The 24,604-nt window shown below is 34.5% G+C and overlaps 1 pseudogene; it reads right to left on the bottom strand.

The window, feature by feature from the left end:
• Positions 1–381: 381 nt before the first annotated feature.
• On the bottom strand, positions 382–22,682 carry LOC120151563 (annotated as a pseudogene).
• Between the last annotated feature and the right edge of the window lie 1,922 nt (positions 22,683–24,604).

The following is a 24,604-nucleotide window of genomic DNA, read 5'->3' as shown; positions in this document are numbered from 1 at the left end:
GATAGTTTTAGCAAAGATGGAATTGGTTGATGTTTAGTCGTTTCCAGTGCGTTTTATCGTTGAGTTTAGGTTTTTGGTTCTGTTGAGTAGCTTAGTCTGTTGTGTTTTTCAGTATGGTGTTTATGTTAAATCTTATGTAATTTCGGAGGAGTAATAAAGTTCCAAGGCACTCTTTTCCTCCTTCTTTGATCAAGAAGGAGGTTTTTTAAGGCGGCCTGTCATTCTTATCAAAAAATATTTATATCATCATATAAACAATATTTATATCACTACAATCTGAGAAGTTACACACCTCTGCATCATCTATCACATTAGAATCTTTTTGGTCGCTAATAATTGTATAAAGTCCAACATGAGACAATATACAAGCGAACCATAAACTCAAGCAAGGGGATATTTAGAAGAAAAACAAGAGAGAATCTTTGCAAGCAGACTCGTGTGTACATCGACGAATTACAGACCGAGTTGAACAAATAAGTCTTACACCTAAAGTTCAACAAGCCAAAATGAATATGGTTTATCATTTATGAACTGCACCTGAAAGTTTTGGTTAAAGAAATTTTACTTACCAGAAGATATCGAATCAAGCTAGGCACTGGAGGATGAGGAGTGGCTTCTATCCAGCTCCGCACTCAACATGTGATGTAGAAGAACATCAACTCTTTGACTACGAGTCTTAGTGCTGTGCATCAGAACGGGATAAGAGAAATCAAAATGCCAGTTTAGTTAAAACATGGAACAAACTGAGTGCGTTAATGAACAAATGTAGAAATATCGAGACAGCAAATACATACCCAGCGAGTCTTCTTCGACCTTTTCCTGAGCCAGCATCCTGGGAATATGAAAGTGGACATCAGATTTATATCCCTTTCAATGGATGTATTAACACTAATTTGTCGGATAACATCCATGGTAACGGAATGACAATGTGCCCTATCATACATGGTAGAGTAATGCGATTATAAAATGTACCGACCTTGTCATCACCTTCTTCACCAGTCCCTGATGCCTCAAGATCCATTTCAGCGAAGAATGCCTCCAAGACAAAAGCTACAACCTGTATTTACAGAAGAAAGAAAAATAAGTTTTCTCCCCCTTTTTATATTGTGTCTGCAACGTTAAATGGAAATGAGAAATATTCTCAAGACTTACCAAATTCAAAAGCAACAAAACAGTAACTAGGTAGAAGCTGATAAAATATACAAGGGACCAAGAAGTTCCAGTTAATTCCTTGTAGCTCTGTAACAGCAACTCAGAAGGAAAAAGAAACAAAATCATGCCTCCAGGGACGGGTATATCATTTGAGTAGAGCAAGAGGAAACATAAGAAAATAACATACAGGAGCAAGCAAAATTCCATTGAACTTGTGCAAAAGAATGCAATAAAACTAGAAATATCATATATAATTACACTTTCTTTTTTAAACGTAAATCCCTGTCTCTTAGGCAAAAGTCTTTTCCCAACAATCGAGCGACTAGCAGTTCTTGAATAAGGATTTAGGAGGATGACTTCTATCAAAAGGTGGGCAAACATTTGGATAATTCTCAAATTTGCGGCCTATTTGTTCGCTCGGGAGGTAGTCAGGTTGTGTAGGAAGTCGGGATTTCTTTTTACTGCCCTTTACGCAGCGTGATGAACTCCTCTGGGCTTACTTAGCCCACCATCCTACTTGTACAATTTTTGGTGCAAGAATGCAAAATGTTTTTGTTGTAAGGACAACAAAGGAATAAAATCAAGGAGACTAGCTATGTATGTATTTTTTTTTTTCAGAACTGTCCACAAAAGCATGGATCATGAATATTGAATCTGTGCCTCATTTTATGTTAATGTGTACATAGCTTACCAAACAAACAATATCTCGAATATAAAAAAGGTGGTACACTTGTTTTCAGAATTATTTTAGATGCTTAGAAGTTCTCAGAGATTATGAGTTAACTATCGAGGCAAAGAAACAGCAACACTGCACCAAGATAAAGTTTCTATAATGTGAGAGTTCCAATAACTTTTAAACTAACCCATTAACAGTTCTAATGTAGAAATATGCACTTATGCAGCAAGTGTTGTAGTAGAGGCTACAAGCAGCAATGAGGAGTATATCCAAAAGTGAAATAGATTAAGTCTACCCTAATCGACCATTCAAAGAATACATCGGGATGATGAATAGCAAGTATGCTCCTCTACATGTCCTAAACAGAATTGTGTTGAAAGAAGACAAAATGAAAAAAAAAATCTTGACACAAAAGCAATACCTGCATCCATACTTGCCAATTTCCCATCACTAGCAAATTAAAAAGTGTGACCATTCCGTTTGGATAGTCATTAAAATTGAAGAGCAAGTAGCTGATGTTGTCAAGGAAAGTCGCTGAATATTAATATAGTTCAAAACATGCAATTGGCTCTAAACATACCTCTGAAACCAAATGCAAAACTTCCTAATCCTGTAAATTGCCACGATTGTTGGTGCAGCCTATTTATTACAAAGGCATATATAAGACGGGCTTATAAACGCCAAAAAAGGATACTCATTTTCAGTGAGCTCTGATGCATCTAGATTGGGATTCCCAGCATTGACAATCCCGCCAAGATCTAGAACAAATTGTGATAATTTCCATTAGTAACATAATCAGATCATTGATTGGACTGAATAATAATCCACAATGAATTCTAGGATTCCAGGAATCGGAAACCATTTTTCTTTAGGATAAAAAATTCACAACTACGTTGTTTGATATACTGAGGCAACTTTAATAAAATGTGGCATCTGAAATCCTGGTAGGCAGGCAGACGACGGTAGAATTAAAATATCCGTAGTACCTGTACACCAATTGAGCAATAGATGCATAGGATACAAAATATAGTCCCAAGATATGGCATTAGACTTGGAATTAGGGTTAAGAATGTGGCAACAAAAGCTCTGTAACTTTGGACATGCATCAGGAGCCTTATCAATCTTAGCATTCTGGCAAGAAGAAGGTAACGAATCCTGTAGACAAGAATAGGCGCAAATGAGATTATTTAAAATCTTAAAAATGATGCATATAATAATAATATACATACTTTGAAATATTTTGTCCTTACCATTCTCCATTTGAGAAAAAGTAAAGTCCATCAGGAGTTGCAAAGTTATAGTTTCTCCTATAACTGCAAGCACAAATTTAATAAAACGAAATTCAGTAGCCTATTAACAAATGAAGCGTTTCAAGTTGAATGGACAAATATTGCAAACGTAAACATGCAGTAGTGCACATGCCATTTGCACTATCCACAACTTGTACGCTACTTGTTTGCAAATTTATACAGCAGCTAACTTCAGTTGAGAAAATCAATACAGCAGCGTATTCCTTAATATATTGAACATGACATGCAGCATATTCCTTAATTTATCGATCATAATATGCAGCATATGCCTTAATATATTGATCATAATATAAGTCATTTCATATCTTCAGCTTTTACAGGTTACCTAAAAACTTTTACAACAGTCAACATTTAATGAGGCGCTCTTTTCCTCCTTCCTATGGTTTTAGTGCTGCAGTATGTGTTTAGGTAGTTAAGTCTTATGTTATAAGCAGACTATGGCAGTATGTGTTTAGGTAGTTAAGTCTTATGTTATAAGCAGACTATGGTTATGGATTGGTTGTATGTTATGCTTCAGATTAATATAATTCAGAGGCGCTCTTTTCCTCCTTATGTCCTTCATGTTACTTATATAACATGTAGGATATGAAGGGGTTTTTTTAATGAGGCCTATATTCTATAAAAAAAACAGTCAACATTTAAAAATTGGAATAAGATCAATAAAATTCATTTCCTAACAATGCCATCCTCTATTATCAGTCACCAAGGAAACTCTAAAGCAGTCCGCTTAATTTCTTCAAGAATTGACAGTTGACACAAATGACAACCAAGTTTTCACAATTGGTTTAACCGGTAATTAAATTAAGGTGTCGTCAAATATAGAACATGAAACAAAATAATTCCTGAAATTTGCTTTTCTGAAAGCTCATTGTGATGTTTTATAATAATTATTATTAGAATTTCAAAAAATATGAAAAATAAAATTGGTTGCTTTACTTTAATAGATCTAGGTAAAATACCAATGATTTAACTTGGCTAATTACCTATTATCCATGTAATAATAAAATCAAAGCGATTCTGACCATCCCTCCAATAATTTGCAAAGCCATATGCATACACTTTCAGTGCCATTTCCAGTACATATATCCAGCCTGTCAAATGGAAAGAAGCGCATGAAGCACCATGAAAGTAAGCAATAACATGTCATACATGTTGCATACAACAAAACAAGCATTAAATCATGCAAATTTATGAATTTAAAAAAATTATTTAAATCCAGGGAGTTAATTACAAAGCTCAAAAATCTTGACATGCATTAGAAAGTACCTACCAAAGACAAACTCAACCTCTTGCCACACCTTCTGCCCGGAGTTGTTTTCAATATCAAGCTGCAGGCGAATTTATATCACAGAAATTAGTCCAAGACTATAACTCAGAATTTAAATTTGGCAATATAAATCCTAGCGATCTAATCATCTGTTGATTTTTCAAAGTTCCATCCAATGACAAAAAGATAATGGTAAAAGCAGATTAGGGGTATTCTGTTGATTTTTTAGCCAAAAATGCACATGCACATTTCTCTCTTGTTTCTTAGTGTCACTTCGCTACCACTCCATAGGCATCAGACTTTCAGATCGTTGCATAAGTTACCTTATATATTTACTTTTAGTTCCAAATAAAGTTAAAGTGGCAATCATGAGTCCATGTTGGAAAGAGCAAGAAACAATGTAGAAATTGGGAATCAGAACATTCACAACATTAGATAAATTTTTCAGAATTTGATGCATTCACAACATTCTCAGAATTGAATTGACAAATTTTTCTTCAGTCAGCAAACTAGAAGGGAAGTTGCATGTAATCTAGACGCATAACTAGTAACCAAGTAGTTTCCTACTGCTTAAGTGCATGGTATGCCTCCTAGAGAAATGTAATAATTAAAATGAGAAACAAGATTTTGTTATTGTTGGAGGCTCATTGAAAGAAATTGAGGATAGGGAGATTGAAGGTTGTTTTTCAGAAGGAGAATGCTCCAGATTCAAACCTGGTTTGCTGATCAGAAGAGCCAAAAGAATTTTGACAAGGGAAGCACTAGATCATGTGAGCATTGATACAGCCTACTCTCCAGCATTTTCAAATATTTTGGAAGAAGCTTTAGCTACATGGGAGGTTAGTAAGCTTTTGGGGGTGTCTTTCAAGGAAGGAAAAGAAGCCTTTCTAGAAAAATCATAAGCCTAGAGAGAGTATCGAAAGGTATCATCAAGGTGATCTTGGAGGAGGTGATTAGTTTGATTGGGGTCATTTAAGGAGATCGACATTTATTTCAATGATGAATACAAAATTAATCATTTGCTCATGGAATGTTAGGGGTTTGGGTAAAAAACAAAAACAGAGGGCTGTTCAGAATTTATGTTCTAAGATTTATCCTTCTTTTCTATGGCTGCAAGAAACAAAGACAGAGAAGATTAACACGTCATTTTTTAGAAGGAGTGGGTTAAACAAACTCAGAGGTGTTATTGAATCTAGTTCGATCGGATCCTCAGGGGGTTTATTGTGTTGTTGGGATGATAATATTTTCGAATTGGAAAATCACATGTAAGCAGCAGATTTATAGCCATAACGGGTAAATTTCGAGCCAACAATTTCAGTTGTGGCTTCATCAATGTTTATGGTCCTTAGTGGAGGAGGAGAAGACAAGTTTTTTTGAAGAACTAAGTCTTTTTCTAAGAGATCAGAATTGTCCGGTTTGTGTAGGAGGGGACTTCAATGCTTACTTGTATGAAGAAGAGAAGATTGGCAGAGGGCAGAACAGAAATTCTATGAATCTTTTCAGTCAGTTTATCCTACAATCTGGTCTTATTGATTTACCTATGATTGGAGGCAGATTTTCTTGGACAAATAAACAAGATAATCCAACCTTTGTAAGACTGGATTGTTTTCTTGTTGATAGTCAGTTTTTGGCAGCATTCCCGGATATAGTTCAGTCCATTCTTCCAAGGTCTGTGTCAGATCACAATGTTATAATTCTTGAGAATAGGGGTGTAGATTGGGGTAAAAAACCTTTCAAATTATTCAATTACTTGATGGATGAGGAAGGTTTTGAGGACTTGATTAAGTCATCTGTTCAAAACAGTAAGAAAACTCAAAGGAAAGTGGGCGTTTTTAATATTTTGAAGAATGCCAAAGGTGCAATTAAGAACTGGGTTGGGAGAACAGATCAGTATCCAAAAGCTTTGATTTCTGATTTAGAAGAGAAAATTCAAAAGTTAGAGGCTGTCCAACAGCAGCAGCATGGTGTTTCAGACAGAGAATTAATGGCAGATTTGAACTCTCACAGAGCAGAATTGTGGAAACTGCTTAAAATTCAGGAGCAGATAGGTTTCCAGTATTCTAGATCAAAATGGATTAAAGATGGGGACCGCAACACAAGATACTTTCATACTTGTGCTACAGTTAGAAAGAAGCGAAATGCATTAAATGCACTGAATTTTGGGGGAATTACGATTCAGGATCCGATTGCAATAAAGGCAACAGTTAGGGATTACTTCTTCAAAATTTACAATGAGCGTTCAACTCTGGAAATCGATGACATAAGGCTGGATTTTAGCAAAATTACACTGGATCAGAATCAGTTGTTACAGAGAGAATTTTCTGAAGATGAGATTTGGGAAACCTTGAAGTCTTGTGACAGTAACAAAGCCCCAGGGCCGGATGGTTTAAATTTGGGATTTTTCAAGAGGTTCTGGCCTGTTTTAAAGGAAGTAATTACGATTTTCTTTCGAAATTTCTATTTGGGAAAAGATTGGGAACATGGTGTAAACCATACATTCATTACTCTTATTCCAAAGATTTCGAATGCTGGTGGCCTCGATGATTATAGACCTATAAGTTTAGTAGGTGGGCTATATAAGATTTTATCTAACTGTCTATCAAGGAGGTTAAGGAGCTGCATTTCAGACATTATCAATCCTTCTCAATTTGCTTTCATCCCAGGTCGACAAATTTTGGACTGCTCTTTAATTGCTAATGAGGGAATTGATTTTGGAGGAAGAAAGGTTTAAAGGGTTGTTTTTAAAGTGGATTTTAAAAAGGCATATGACATAGTTGATTGGCCTATTCTTTTCAGAGTAATGAGGAAAATGGACTTTGGTTCTACATGGATTATCTGGATCTCGAAATGCGTCACAACAGCTTCTATATCAGTTTTGGTTAATGGGGTTCCTACAGAGGAATTCCCAATGGCAAAGGGTATTCGTCAAGGTTGCTCTTTGTCTCCTATGTTATTTAACATAGTTGGAGAACTCCTTAATCTTTTGCTTCGTAGGGCTGTTTCAGAAGGGTTATTTTCGGTATGGTTATTAGCAGGGAGAAGGGAACTTTCAAATTATCCCACCTTCAATTTGCTGATGACCTAATATTTTGTGGTGCATCTAAAAAGCAGGTTATGAACGTTAAGAGAGTACTTCGATTCTTCGAAGTTATATCTGGTCTCCAGTTGAACTTAAAGAAGTCAAAACTATTTGGGGTGAATATGAATGAAGAGGAAATAAGAGATTGGGCAAATTCGGTGGGTTGTACTGTTGGTAGTTTTCCTTCAGAATACTTAGGACTACCTCTGGGAGCACAAAGTAATTCTTCTGCCCTATGGGATCCAGTGGTTCACAGTTTCAACAAGAAGTTGGCAGGTTGGAAGGCATCCTCTCTTTCTATGGAAGGGAGGTTAGTTTTAATTAATTCAGTCTTATGCTCGCTTCCTACATACTATTTTTCATTGTTTAAAGTTCCAGCTTCGGTGTACAAGTCAATCAATTCTATCATGTCCAACTTCTTATAGGGCGGAGGAAATGGTCAGAACAAGATTCATTGGGTGGGTTGGCCCAATGTGTGCAAACCGAAATTCGAAGGTGGATTGGGGGTTCCAAACATTGACAAGGTAAACAGAGCTTTATTAGAAAAATGGTTTGGAGGTTTGCTAATGAAAGAAATGCGGAATGGAGGAGATTGATTTGTTCTAAATACAATTTAGACTCTTCTTTACTGCTATTTGACAATAAGGTTACACCCAAATTTTCATGGATTTGGAGATCCGTGGTGAACAATCATTACAGAATAGACCCTACTGGCTGTAAAATTAGAAGCAACTATTCTGTTCAAGTTGGCGATGGGGGTAGCATTCGATTTTGGCAAGATGTTTGGGCAATGGATCAACCATTAAAGATCATTTTTCCGAGATTGTTTTCCATTTCCTTAAACAAAACTGGAAAATTATCTGAGTTTGGTGATTTTAGCTCAGGCAGCTGGTTTTGGGATATACATTTAAGAAGGGAATTGAATGATTGGGAATATGAGAAGTGGTCTAATTTGATGACAATTATTTCAAATATTCCCTTTCAGTTGATTCATCTGACGTACTGGTCTGGAAAGGCACTGGAGATGGGGTATTTACTGTGAAATCTTGTGTTAGTCAGTGTTATTCAGGGACCTCAAGTTCATCAGATGTTAATTTCTGGAAGAATGTTGTTTGGAGTGGATTACTGCCTCCAAGAGTGGAGACATTTGTATGGCAAGTTGTTTTACAGAAGTTGGCAGTGAAGTCGCTCTTGTTAAAAGAGGTATGATGGGTATAGATGACTTGTTGTGTCCTTTTTCCAAGCAGTTTGATGAGACACCCTCCCATTTATTTTTACTTGTTCGGTGGTTTGGAGCATTTGGAATAAATTCATTAGGTTCTGGAACATTCAATCTGTCTTTCATGTTGATACAAAAATATTTCTCCTAGCATGGGCTGATTTGAGGATTAATTCAACCATATGGTCATTTATTCCAGGGGTTGTCCTATGGACAATTTGGAAATTCAGAATTATATTGTTTTTGAAGGAGGAAAGGTAGATCAAGCAGAACTCTTCTTTTTAGCTAGATTCAGGCTAGCTTCATGGTACTTAGCTAAGTACAAACAGGTTTCGATATCTAAGGATTTGCTTATTTCAGATCCTTCCTTAGGGGATTCTTGTTCTCCTAACTCCAAACTGATTGCAACTATGATTAATTGGTCCCCTCCCCGAAGGGCTTCATCAAATTAAATGTCGATGTTGCTACTACTACTGACTGGAAGAGAAGTGGGATAGGTGGTGTTTTGAGAGATGATAACGGGACAATCATTGACTCTTACAAGGAATCCGCAGGTCCTGGTCCTCCTACTTTGATGGAATTGAAATCTATCCTAAAGGGCTTATCTTTCTTTCACACTATACGACACAGATTAAAGGATCGGTTGATAATTGATAGTGACTGTAGGGTGGCAGTTGACTGGGTTAGGGATTTCGTTTCATGTCCTGTTGTTTATGCTTACATTGTTAAAGATATTATTGAAAAACTTAGACTGTGTGAAGGTGTTATCAAATGGGTTAATAGGGCAACTAATCTAGAGGCAGACGCTCTAGCTAAGGCTGGAATTAGTTAATATTTATGTTGTTTTTAAGGTTGTAACTATTTAGGTTGTCGATTTCCTTCAAGGAGTTTTAGGTTTTTGTAATATATTGTATTAAGTTTATTATTAATAAAATCCAAGGCACTCTTTTCTCCTTCCGCTGATTAAGGAACTTTTTCAGAGTTCCATTAATCATGAAGGGGGTTTTTAATGAGGCCTAATATTCCTATCAAAAAAAAGAAAGGAAAGGGGAAGCTTTAAACAATTACTCGTGGGGCACTGATCAAGTTATTTTTCAGTTTATAACCCTATCTTATAATGTGATTCAAGACAATTTGGAGCTCCTAACCGTGGACATGAGAAAAAGCAAGAAAGAAATCCACACCCCAGAGGCACAGTTCCACATAGTTTCCAAACTCATAATTTTGAGACAGAATGAGTTTGACTCCAATGTGGGAGTACTTTGCAGGAAATGTAGTCTGACAGCACCAGCATCAGACAATGCAAGTAGAAAAGGCACAAACAAAACCAGCATGTACAAGAGACATTATTCTACCTAGTTTCCAAAATCTTAAATTTGATATAAAAATTAGTTTCGATTCAATGCGTGAGTACTTTGTAGGAACCGTAATCTACAACTGAAAGGTCGGCATCAGATAAATGCAAGTATATTTGTTCTATCAAATTGTGGAACTACTTGCATCACACAAGGAACTTATCAAAGAATATTAGTTGTTAAAGCAAATTCTATACTAATATTCATCTAGATAAAATATGTTAAGAGGCATACCGTTGTCTCAACAATAACTGCAAATAGATTCAGTAAGAGAATGAAGGATATTATATATCCAAATTTGGGACTCCGAACAAAGGCTTTCAAATTTTCAGAGAAAGGTGAACGGTAGATTTGAAATCTTTCGAACAAAGGTGGCTGCACACCATAAAAGATCCTGTTGTCATAAATATGAACATGTTTTGAGAAGGTTAATAGAAAAATGGACTTACAGTATCCTCCTTTTGAAATCTTAGACCAATGGCGTTGCAAAGATCAGTAAATTCATCCAAGTTGATCTATATGTAGAAAAAGATCAAATTCAGCAAAAATAACATTAAACGAAGAATAGAGACTAATAATATTGTATAAACAGTCAATGAAATGAGTATAAAAGATATTTAGACAGAGCTGCATACAAGAAAAAAATATAAAAGAACAAATAACTATTTAAAACAATAAAATAAAATTATCTACATTGCTTTTTATAATCTAAGGTGTGTACAAGGTGGTTTCTATTCAAAGACTCAATTATTTAACAATGAACACTTATACGGTTATTCCCTGTGCATGCATAGTACTCGAACCCGGGACATCAAGGGATAATAACAATTCCCTTAACCACTGAAATTGTTTGGTTCCTACTATTTAATGACTTTAGGGTAAAAAATTTCTATGTATATATTTGTGTCGGGCGGGTCAGATGTGGGATTACTCAAGACCGGATAGGGTAACGGGCGGAGGGATATAATAGTACTGACCGATACCCAAAAGGGGAAAAATGCTCAAATTTAATCAAATCAAAATGGTGAAGTAATAAGTATATACCTTGAAGTCACGACTATCATCCAGTTCATCAAATATTAACTCAAATTCTTCCCTTGATATTTTTGGCAAAGACCTGAATACGATAATTGGAGCCAGGCATACTTTAGCATGCACAATATCAGAAGGACTAACAAAATAAAAGAGGTTTAAAGTTCAATAAAATAAGAACTGCATGTACATAATTTTTACTTTCATAATTGTATCAAATATTTATCAATTATAAGATACAAAAAGAAAACTAGCTAATCTTTGACAATCAAACAGGAGACTGATTTTTTTTTTTCTGATTCAAAGTGTTTTGATCGTAATTAAGATTAGCAATGCGCTAAACAGATTAACAAGAGAGACAACTTGTTAATAATGCTTAAAACTATTCCCTTATTTGAGACTGATATTCCTGCATCCTTTCTTCTTTTAACATAACTCATTTCCTCCCCCCCCCCAAAACAGTAGCCAAATCTTAAATGACTTAAACCCAACAGAACCTGCGCAAATTCCACATCTTAATACCTATTAGAAGCCGGAGAAATATGTATTGATGCAAGAGACAAGAAGGCAGTTTACTTCTAGAAACACATTAAATATGGTGTTGTAATTAGTACCTGTAATTATTTAGTTCTTCAAACAGATGAATGCATTGCTCCTTGTTGAGGAACCCAACATTCTGCATGTAGAAAAGGAACATTCAGAAAACTTGACTAAAATCACATCACCGCATACTAGCCTTCTCCTGCAATGTGGGGTTGGCTATATCAATAAAGCAGAAATAAGTGTTTTCAAATATCACAATGACAGTCAAACAAGATAAATTAAGTTGACTAAGACTGCATAAAAGAAACAATGATAGTCCTTTCACAAGCAGAAAACAACAGGACAAATCACTCAAACAGAAAAAAGAAATTGTATTGTGAAGGAGTCATGCTACTTGTCAAACATTTTTGTCCCTACTTTTTATCCACTTAATGTGGCAAATGTTTTTGGATAAATCCAATGGTGGGAGCTTCCAATTCATGGATAAATCAACCTAATCAAGTCAAACAAATAATTGGGAGAAAAGTGTCTTCCATTGAAAAGTCTCTCTCCAGAAGTAAACACGAAACATATGATCCAACCAACAATAGCAACTCATGGACATAAAAATTCTCTCTATATCAACTTTACATGATGATTCAAACATCTTTAACCATGATAAATTCTACTAAAAGAAACATGAAAGATTGATGGTAGTGGTCTAATTTGTATCCTTGAATTGCTCATCATCAGAACTGTCCCCATGCTATTTTTCCTTGTCTTACTTTATCCATCTATTGTCTTTCAAATTAGTTGCTTAGACAATATCATACGTTATCTTTATTCATTTTATCTTACTGATACACTTTTAATTATGTAGTACGTACTGCCAAAGGACTATATATATATAGTGAATGAATCCTACAAGTCCCCACATCCAGCTCACAATATGAAAAATCTAACACAGAGATGAAGCTATGCACGAGTTACACATACAAAAAAATTTAGCAACCATATATCGCTCACAAAGATAGCAGCATTTACACACAGAGCAATTTAGAATGTAGAAGGGATACTGGACCAGTAAGTGAATAATGTACTTACATAATCATCAATAAGGTCAAAGGCTTTACACAATATATTTCTCCTATTCCGGTCCATCTCAGATACTTGTTTTGCAAGCTACAAGAAAAGGAGATTTAAGCACATATGCTTAATCTTTTTTTTCCCTATGAAATGAGAGTCATCATAATCAATATTAAAATAATAACAGATCATACAAGCAACAATAAAAACAAAGGAACAAACCTCAGAGCAAAAGTAATTAGAATGAACAACAAACCTCGCCTTTGAAGCTATCATATACAACAGCAAGAATCAAATTTGTAACGAAGTAAACCCCAATCAGGACATAGAGAACAAAAAAGATGGAGTACCAACGTGAAGCCCTGTAGCCAAAAAATTGAAAGATACAAAAAATCAAAGGAATTGCCAAAAGAAATTAGGTTTTAACATGATCGAAGTATACAATAGAAGATAACCATCCTGATTTTCTTAAGAAAAGCTAATTTACCTATTGTAATACAAAAAATGCATAAATAAAGCTAAACTCCAAATTGAGTTTACCATAATCACCACTGGAAGAAAAATGATAGGACAAGACAAAAATTGATCGTTACAGAAAAAACAAACAAGCAAGCAACTAACACTATATAGATTATAAAACAAAAGTGGAACAAGCAGGAACTAAGAAAAGAGATAAGTGTGTGAAGTTTCATGAAATGTTTACAAATGTAAAAATATTTCCCTGTAGGGGGAAAATGCCATCCATTTCAACCATTCTTTTTACATTAAATAAAGCCAAATATTTCTTAACAGCACAATAAATAACAAACATTCAACCAAATCACCATTTAATTCCAAACTTACTTATAGGCGGGTATCCATACATCTGGGTTGTTCGATGTGGTGAATAATACAAACATCTGATACAACGTGGTACCAAACGAGGTAAAGACCGTTTTACCCTGTTCTGTATCTTCAAACATAACATATGCTACCCAACTGGCAAACAGAAGAAATAACAGCCACAGAGCCTGCAATCAAGGCAGATGAGACAGTAACTAAGATTGCGCTCGGAAAAACATTAGTAGTATATAATTATAACCAATATTGGACCAGATTAGAAGGAAAATACATATTGTTCAAAATTAAAATACAGCAGGCATGGATACTGGTATGGTGATAAGAAAGTATACAAACCAAGACATTCAAGTATGTTCCAATCATTCCAGCCAAAATGATGATGCTATTTCGTAGTTCCCTAAGTCATAAAGAGGAAAAATATTAAATGAAAATAGCTGAAATCACAGAGAGCAAAGAAACACAACTTCCTTCAAACATGTATATTAAAAAATTATCAGTAAAATCATGTAATCTTTACAATGATAAAGTGAATTTGCAGTCAAGATGTATAGACCATTGTTAAATAGGTCAATCGGTATGTCAAAAAGCTAAGGAACTCTGAAAATTATTGAAGAACTAAATTCAACAATGGGCATAACAATCTATAAATGGTCAACTTGTGACACCCAGAGCAGACCATATTAGTCTTAGCTCAACCTATCCAAAAATTATTACTCCTTTTTTTCTGGTTTCCTTATCTCGGAGAAAAACGACACAGAAATGTTAGAGGGAAAAAGAACATACTTCTCTTCCCACCGCATTATTTTAACCTTACACTTCAACTGGTTGTGGACCCAATTATGGAAAAAACACACAAGAGAGAAACATCTATACAGAACCAAACGGTTTCAAGTGAAGGGTGCCATCAGCCCAAGAGGAAACATCTTATCTTTTTTCATGTCCCTGAAAAAAGGATTAACGAGGAGACGTGACCCATCCATTACCTTCTCTCAAACCAATGAAGTTAGCCTAAAAGACTAGGATATATTAAGTACACACCATGCTCCATCTCGTGGCCGCACCAAGCAGTTAGTGATGTGTAAAATCATGCTTACTCCAGATTAAATGCTGATATTAAGATCAATAACTGGTCTAAAACTAGGTTGTCAATTTTATCAGGTTGTGAACCTTAGCAGCACATAAACACCATATAAAATTCACTATTCAAAATCTCAAATTATCCTCGAACTCTCTATTATTCTCATAGATCCATATGATCTCTCTGATCAGATCAATCAATGAGGATGACCATGGAAAAATATGTTGGTAGTTCAAAGATAAATGGAGCATAATTTCACACCATGCATCTGCAAAACCACAAGCGTACATTTTTGGCTTACTTAGGCTCAGTTCTGGACATTCACAAGAACAGATAGATGCTTGTTAGACGTATAAAATACAAGCATATACACATGAAACACTTTACAAAAAAAGGAAGGTACAGATTTTGTCACTCATTACCTAATGCTTAGGATGAAAAGAATAACTCTGACATAAGGTGCAACCCTGAATGGAAGAGAATTCATGGCCACTGGAGACAAATAGATGAAAAAGACCAGTAAATCTGCGACCATAATCAAGAGGCAGATGACCTGGAAGTTGAATCAAGATATGCAGTGTTAAGCTACATCATAAAATGAAAGAGAAAAGCAAATTATATCCTGAAGATAACTATGAGGATAATGTCGGGGAAATCAAGATAGTAAATTCTATACATAGAATTCAATAAACAAAAGAAGCAGTTTTAGCCCTTTTGAAAGACAATAATTAAAAAGAAGAAGAAAAACAAAATACAACATGCAAAAGCCAATATCAAATCGTAAGAAATTATCAATGAATTATTTGATTTATGGAGGTAAAAAGAATAGAATAGCACAAAGTCAAATCTTTTATTGAAACAATAAGTGTTCAACTCCATTGTTTAGCTTCAAAGGAATAAATTCTACTAAAAGTCCATATTGTTGCAAAGAGAAATTGGAGACAGGGTTAAACAAAGCATAAACACTATTGTGGATTTGGGCATTGTCAGACGGTATATATGTCCAACACCTTATGAACCATCATCCCTGAATATGGAATTGCATTCAAGAAGTCCAAAACAGGTCCAACATGGGTATAAATGAACATGGAAGAGTATAACTTTGGAATGATATTCTTGTCATTCTGTCTTCTACCTTTTTCCTTACATTGAAGAAGTACATATATGAAAGAATTTTATCCAAATACAGTACGAGAGAGATTAGGGATCCAAAACAGAATCATATGCAAGTACCTTTAACAGATTAAGGGGACGCTTCCAATAGATACTGGGTCCTTCATAGGAAATAGGGAAAAAAGTATGTATTGCTAGGACAATGAGAGTCACAACCTGCAAAACAATATATAGAATCCAAGGTTTATGCTAGTGAATTTTAATATGAAAGACACATTAAATTGATAATTCAGGAAAATCACTAATTTTTTACAACCACATAGCATATAGCAAAAAGCTATTGGGTGTCTTGAGAATAACCCCATAGAAAGTTGTTGAAAATAGGGCTAATGTAAAGTGAAGTAAAAGGAATTAAGTGATGAAATAAATTAAATGACAAAGGTAAGGAAAAGTGAAAAACTTCACTATCGTATATTCATCAAAAACAGGTTACAAGTTTAATAAATATACAGTAGGTGAGAACAAATATTTAATTTAAACTAAACTACTTAGTAGTTATCCTTATCTATCTAGCTTTCTAAGAGTTACTGTTATATTAAAATACTAACTAATTATCCTTATCTATCGCATAACCTACACTCTCCCTCGAGTTGGGGAGTAAATGTTGAAAAGACCCAACTTGGATATAATCTCATCAAAGGTAATTCTTGGAAGTGCTTTGGTGAGAATATCTGCTAACTGATTCTTCGTTGAAACATAATTGAGTTTCACCGTTCCACCATTCACCTTTTCAGAGATGAAATGTCTGTCAATCTCCACATGCTTCGTTCGGTCATGATGAACTGGATTCTTTGCAATACTTATTGCAGATTTACTGTCACTTTGAAGTTCAAACCATTTGTTGGCACATAACCCTAGCTCAATTAACATTCTTTGAAGCCAAATTCCTTCGCAAATTCCAAGTGTCATTGCTCTAAATTCTGCTTCTGCACTACTTCGACACCAACGCCTGTTTTTACTTTTCCAAGTAACCAGATTTCCCCAAACAAATGAACAATAACCAGTTGTAGATCTTCTTTCCGTTAATTCACCTGCCCAGCTTGAATCCGAAAATATTCTTACTGTTCTATCATCACTCTTTCTAAAAATTAACACATATCCTGATGTCATTTTCAAATATCTTAGAATTATATTCACAACCTCTAAATGTTATTCTCTTGGATCATTCATATATTGACTCACTATACTGACAGGGAATGCAATATCAGGTCTAGTAAGTGATAAATAAATTAGTTTACCTACTAGCCTTTGATACTGTTCTTTGTTTACAAGACTTCCCAATTCTTCTCTCCTTAGCTTACGATTTGCTTCCATGGGTGTTTCTGCTGGCTTACATCCTTTCATTTCAGTTTATGATAGTAGATCAAGGATATATTTCCTTTGATTGATCACTATTCCTTCTTTTGACCTTGCAACCTCCATGCCTAAAAAATAGCGTAAAGTTCCCAAGTCTTTGGTTTCGAACTTCTTCGCCAGTAGCTTTTTCAATCTTTCTATCTCCATACAATCATCACCTGTTAGAATGATATCATCCACATAGACAATCAAAATTGTCTTTTGTTGTTTGAAGCTGTTTTGACAAATAAAGTGTGATCCGACCGACATTGCTTGTAACTATCCTGAATAATAACCTTTGTAAATCTGTCAAACCAAACTCTTGGATATTGCTTAAGTCCATACAAGGACTTTAGTAATCTACATGCTTTTCCTGTATTACTCTTCACACCCGGTGGAATTCGCATATATACTTCCTCCTCCAAGTTTCCGTTTAGAAACGCGTTTTTGATGTCTAACTGATGAAGCACCTAATTCTCATTAACTGCTAATGACAGTAACACTCTCACAGTGTTTAGTTTTGCTACCGGAGCAAACGTTTCATGATAATCAACTCCAAAAGATTGAGTGATTCATTTCGCCACTAATCTCGCCTTATATCTTTCAATGCTACCATCAGCTTTGTATTTTACTGTGAATACCCATTTGCAGCCGACTGGTTTTTTATCTTTCGGAAGATCAACTAGAATCCAAGTATTATTGTTTTCCAGTGCTTTTAATTCATCTTCTACTGTCTTTTTCCACTTGGGATCTTTCAATGCTTCTTCCACCGTATTTGGAACAATAATGCTATCTACACTTGTTGTAAAGTTCTTAAAACAAGGCGTTAGCTTTCCATATGCAACAAATCTCTCAATTGGATAATTTCTGCATTTTCTTACTCCTTTCCTTTGAGCAATCAGCAAGTCATTATCATCAATAAAAGCATTTAATTCAGTGGAAGAACTCTGATTACCTTCTTCATTCTCCAAAGGATTCTCGTTCGGTTTCGGTTCATGACAGTGTCCATGTTGTGTGGGAGACTCGGGATTAGGTTCAGGGATTGATTTAGAAATTGGTTTTTGTCGTGTCTTGTAAATCTGCAACTCAGATTGAGGTATTCGAGGCGAAGTGATATGTTGATTATGCCGAGGTAAATGTGTTACGGTGGACTGGTTTGGCAAGGATACGTTTTCTGGGTTTCATAGTGTTGTTTGGTCTGGCTGTAGCGATTTTGTAGGCTTATTCGATTGGTTTAACTGGTTTGACGGTGCTGGTTGATCAAAAAGAGCTGGCTGCAAATAAAGTGACAATTGTTGTGAGTCAACAAACTGATATTCATTATATGACTCCCCTAAATAGCAGTTTTAAAGAAAAAATGTGTTTTTTCAAAGAAACTAACGTCCATAGTAATAAATAATTTCTTTGTACGAGGATAATAACGCCGAAAGCCCTTTTGAGTCGATGAATAACCCAGAAACACACACCGAAATGCTCGATGATCTAATTTGGACTTGAAAAGAACATTGTTATGAACGAACACAGTACAACCAAAAACTCTAAGGGGTAACAATGAAGTCATCGGTTTAAAATTGGGAAAAAAATGAAGAAAAACATCTCTCGGACACTTAAATTGTAACGGTTTACTAGGGAGACGGTTAATCAAATAAGTGGCAGTTAAAAGGGCTTCTCAAAAATAGTTAGGAACATTTGTGGAAAAAAGTAGAGACCGAGTAACCTCAAGAAGATGCATGTTTTTTCACTCAGCAATCCTATTTTGTTGAGGAGAATTGACACAAGAAGTAAGACGAACAATCTCGGTTTCCTGAAAGAAATAACCCAAAACATTGGCAAAATACTCACTATCATTGTCAGAATGAAACATTTGGATTGAACACTGAAATTGAGTTTTAAATATCTTATGGAACTGTTTAAATATTTCACAAGCTTCAGATTTGGTTTTCATGAGAATGGTCCAGGTAGTACAAGTGTGATCATCAATAAATGAAATAATCCACCGAAACCCATGTAAAGATGCAACCCAAGATGGTCCCCAAATATCACTATGAATTATGGTAAATGGTTTGGATGATTTATATGGAGAAGGTAGATAAACACTCTTAGTTTGTTTAGCAAGTGGACAAATATCACAAGAAAAAGATTTCAGACTTTTATTGACAAACAAATTTGGAAACAATTTTGCAAGATAAAAGAAACTGGATGTCCTAAACGAAAATGCAATAACATAACATCGATTGAAAGTTCAAGTAAAGGAAATTGTTGTATAACATTGAAGGAAGTGCATGAGTGGGAAAATAAAGTTGTTGGAAGTAGGTAAAGACCCCCACAAAGCCTAGCACTGCCAATCACTTTCCCCGAGTTGAAATCCTGAAATTCATAAAAATCAGAGTTAAATTTTGTGGTACAGCATAAATCGCCAGACAACTTGCTAATTGAGATAAGATTGCAAGTGAGATTGGGAACATAAAGAACATGAGATAACAAAATATCCTGATTTATTCGAATAGATCCATGACCGGCAACACCAGATAGAGAACCATTAGTTGTTCGAATATGAGAGATAGACGAGTCGGCATGAAAAGTGTTAAAGAGCCGAAGATCACCTGTCATATGATCACTTGCACCAGAATCCACAATCCAAGTAGGAGTGGTGGATGTATTAGCCAAAGTAGCAGAAGGAATTATACCTGCAGGTACTGATTGGAAATGAGTGTTTAACTGACTAAAAAACTGTTGCAACTCTTCCATTCGTTTTTTTAGTAAACGAACTTCTTTGTAAATCAGTATTCACAACACAGTTTCTTTGAGTATCACGTTGTTGATGTTGTTTTGAAGACTTCCCATCAGTAGGCTTGCCATGTAATTTCCAACAGGAATCCCGTAGATGGCCAACCTTCTTACAATAGTCACACCAAGGTCGCCCCTTCTTTGGTTGAGTAGTAGTTTGAGAGTGAGTGAGCAATGCAGACCCTTCAGCGGACTGGGAATCATGAAGCATAACGGTACGTCGACTTTCTTCGTGTCGTACTGCAGAAAATATTTCCCGGATTGAAGGAAGAAATTTGAGTCCTAATACTCATCCTCGGACTTCATCAAGATCCCGATGCAAACTGGACAAAAACTGGAATATCCGACGCTATTCAACAATCTTCTTGAATAGAGCGACATCTTCTACACACCTCCATTCATGGGATTCGAACAAATCAAGTTGCTGCCATAGGCACGACATTAGAGTAAAATACTGAGTCATGGTCATGTTGTCTTGTTTGAGATTGGCAAGTTGACACTCGATCCCAAATAAAGCAGCAAAATTTTCTAGATTCGAATACATCGCCTTTGCAGCACTCTAAATTTCAACCGCTGTTTCAAACAACAGCAAGTTTTCCCCCACAGCAGGAATCATGGAATTGATGAGCCATGACATAATCATGGTATTCTCACTTAGCCAGGTTGAATATTCAGGATCCGTCACAGCGGGAACTGGTGTGGTCTCCAAAAGATATTGTTGTTTGCGTCGACCGGTTATATAAAGGCGAACAGATTGGGACCAAGCGATATAATTGTCACCATTCAATCGGTTACAAGTGATAGAGGCTGAAGAAACATCAGAAAGGTTTGAATGGGGCAAATTAACAAGAAATTTCGAAGTGACCTCCGATGAAGAAGTGGCAGAATTCTTGATCGACGGCTAGATTTAGGTGAAGGATCGGTCACCTAACTGATACTATGTTGAAAATAGGACTAATGTAAAGTGAAGTAAAATGAATTAAGTGACGAAATAAATTAAATGACAAAGGTAAGGAAAAGTGAAAAACTTCATTATCGTATATTCATCAAAAACAGGTTACAAGTTTAATAAATATATACAGTAGGTGAGAACAAGTATTTAATTTAAACTAAACTACTTAGTAGTTATCCTTATCAATCTAACTTTCTAAGAGTTGGTGTTATATTAAAATACTAACTAATTATCCTTATCTATCGCATAACCTACAAAAGTACATGCTCTCATGGTACTCTTACACATAACCAAAAGCCAGCAAAGAAATGCATTATATAATACATACCCACGAAAACAAACAAACTTGCGCTTATTAGTTATTACCATACAGAAAAAATGCGGCAATTTTTCACTGCTTTGCCTTAATCTTCTTTTTTCTTTTTAAGGCACATGATGTTTCATTAAGTTATATCACAAATTCACAATCCAGAGTGATATAACGCATAAGATCGTGCAGGCATAACAGGCCCTATTTGTTTTGTAATAAACTGGAGAATTTTCCAAAATATATATCTACCTATATTACCATACCTCGTATATAATGGACTCTGTAGCAGTCAAGTAAGGCAACTGCCCAAGAAAAAAGTAGCCCCTATCACTGCAAGAATATGAACTACTCGTCCAACACCACAAAGGCTTCTGAAAATAGTCAATCAAGTTTGAATTAGATATTCATCTCTATAAAATTTCAAAAGCATTTCTTCATTTTCCATTTTTTTGTTCATCCTGGTTAACCAGAAGGCCTTGCACCACCTAATTGAAATTTAAAGTAAATAGCAAAAAGAAAAGTTATGCGAACCTCAAAAAGTTTAGAACAACCAACGCAAAATAATTAAGGGTCCAAATGATATCAAATTTAATGAAGATGAAGTAGAACTTTGCAGCACTTCCAAAGCTTGATTTATCAAGAATTTGCTCGGGCAGACCAACACCATCCTCAGCCTAAATAACGATGCCAATCAAATAAGTTCTCTCCTTTTTAAATTATTTGAACATAAGAGTAAACATATAATTTGGTCACTGCTTGTGATGTTAAGTTAAAGAGTACTTATTTCAGATACTATTTCAAGTATTTGTTAAAAGAGAGGATAGTATAACTAGAACGTTGAAATGGCACAATGATAAATATGTACAGATAAGAAGAACAAATAATAAACTACTATCATACTGTTTAACCAAAAAAAAAAAACAGACACTAGATGTCTAGATTCTGAATGCTAGAGTAAACCTATTGTATTTTTGCACTTCAATTACAAACTTCCACCTATTACTATTCTGTTTTCTGTAGTGTTCAACATTTAGATATACTAAAAACCTCTGTACGCTACGAATAATAAATGATCTTCAAAGAAATTGTCCTGAAGCTCAATCCAGTAGGCTAGAAACATAATTAAAAAAAATCAAAAGAAAAAGATTGTTAAAAGGAAAGGTAATCAGTCATTTTCAAACAAAAATGAGAAAAACGAAAGATAATTCAAAGAATTAAAACAGAAATCTCCAAACAGAAAATCGAAGGTGACCAGATCGACGAGGGCAGCTGCTTGCTGATAAGGAGAGCCATAAGTAATAGCTTCAGATCGACGATACAAACGGCCTCGTCTTCCACCGCCACCACTTGTTTCTCCGTACAGCATAGGCTTATCCATTTCTTCTTTTGACGTGTCTGGACTGGAGTGACACGGTAATAAACACAGCGAGAGTCGAGAAGCTTGGATTATGAACGGAGAGTTTGGATCGCTCCTCTTATGACTCGAGCTGGAATCATAATGATGCTGACAGATACAAGAGAGAACGTGGGCTTTGGTTATACGCTGGTGCATCTGGATCTTTTATCTTTCTCTCTAACGACATTCGTATTTTTCATTTTAATACCTATTTTTTAAATTCATTTTAACGTTTTCTTGAGTTTATTGCTTAAATTATCGCCCCATTCAGAACTAAGGCGTCCTTGTCCCCAAACTTTTGGAACAATGTCAACCACAAATTTTTCAAAATTTTAGTTTTATCCTCTTAAGAGTTTAAAACAATTGTTAAGTTACTAAAATTTTAGAAAAAAATATATGTGATTTTTTTTAAGTTTTTAGATCTCTCAAAATTTTCATTAAATCCTAAAAAAATAAAGTTTTTTTTAAAACTATTAATTTATATTTATATACTTTTTGAGAAAATATTTATATATCTTAAAAATTAAATAAAATATATAAATAACTTGTTTTAATATGTTCTCTAATTATTTCATTTCAACAAATTAAATACGTCATGTATATACAGTTAACTCTTTTAAAAGTTAATCCTAAGATCTCATCCGCATTTGGTCTCATTGAAATTTACTTAATAAAATTTATTAAAAATAATAATTTATGAATTAATTAATAAACACAATATATTAATTTAGTAAACAAACTATTATTTTTCTAATAATAAAATTATTATTTTTATAAAATAATTATTAAAATATCAAGATAAAATTGAATTCGAAATTAAATTGTGGCATTATTATTTATCAAAAAAATTTGTTATTTAATGAAATAATATTTCAAATATTTTGAATTTATAGTGTGTGAACCAATTTTTTTACACAATAATCAGTTGGTCTAGTGGGATGAAACACTAGATTCGTTAAATAAGGTCAGAGGTCTAAATTCTAGCGATTGCGAATAAAGGAAACTGAATTGAGAGAGCCACTATTGATTATACAGTATTTAATTTAAATTAATCGATCAATAAATCAGATACACGTCATTATAAAAAAACAACTTTTTCTTACTATTTATGTGGATGGATCAATCAGGTCCTCATTGTCCATCCATTTTTGTCCTTTTCCACATTAAGTTCTTCTACGTTGTCATGACAAGTAGCCTACATAATGGCCCATTTTTTTAATATCAATGTTGACTGGAGGAGGTTGGGAGGACATATTGGTCCTTTTCAATTGTATTGTGATTTTGACATTCTTTTACCAAAACTCTACGCCTTGCCGACATGAATATTATTTAGGATAAACAACCATACTGGTTACTCAAACTATTACTATTTTTTATTACCAACTTTTTTCCTATAAAATCATCATTAATATTATTTTTTATTTTCATCATTGATAGTTGGGACCAAATTGAAAGAATGATAATAATGGATGACTAATAATTACCCTAAATAATATCTATCCGTGTATGCAATTTCAACCAAAGAAAAATCAAAATCAAAATGACGAGTGAAGTTAATTATAATCAAGTTTGATAATATGAATCAAACAAGTAAATGAATTATTGTTGCTCCTTAACGTTTTGGTTCGAACACAAAAAAATGTTGGAGAGTATGCATTTAATGTCAAATGATTAAGTTTTGTATAGTTTCCTCAAATTAATAAAAAAAAATCAAGTTTGACAAGTATAGGTATGTTTTTGTATGTATCATAATTTTATCCAGATTCATCGTATTATGCTGGTAGGTTCAAAATTATTAAATTTTAGCAAGATTGACAAAATGATTAACAATGTAGGTAGTTGTAACCACTTTAAATTAATAAAAATATATTAAATATGAATGCGTTTTTGTTATCAATTAATTAAGAAAAATCTGAATATATATTATCTTTTAATGATTTTAGACTATGAGCAATCCATGACATCACTTGAGTATTCAATGTTCGATTAAAATGTTCCAAGAAAATAACCAAGAGGCATTTCGAAATTCGAACAA

The sequence above is a fragment of the Hibiscus syriacus genome, unplaced genomic scaffold (genome assembly GCF_006381635.1).
Source record: "Hibiscus syriacus cultivar Baekdansim isolate YM2019G1 unplaced genomic scaffold, ASM638163v2 tig00111059_pilon, whole genome shotgun sequence".
NCBI classification, from domain to species: Eukaryota; Viridiplantae; Streptophyta; class Magnoliopsida; order Malvales; family Malvaceae; genus Hibiscus; species Hibiscus syriacus.
This window is presented reverse-complemented; position numbering and strand designations above follow the sequence as displayed.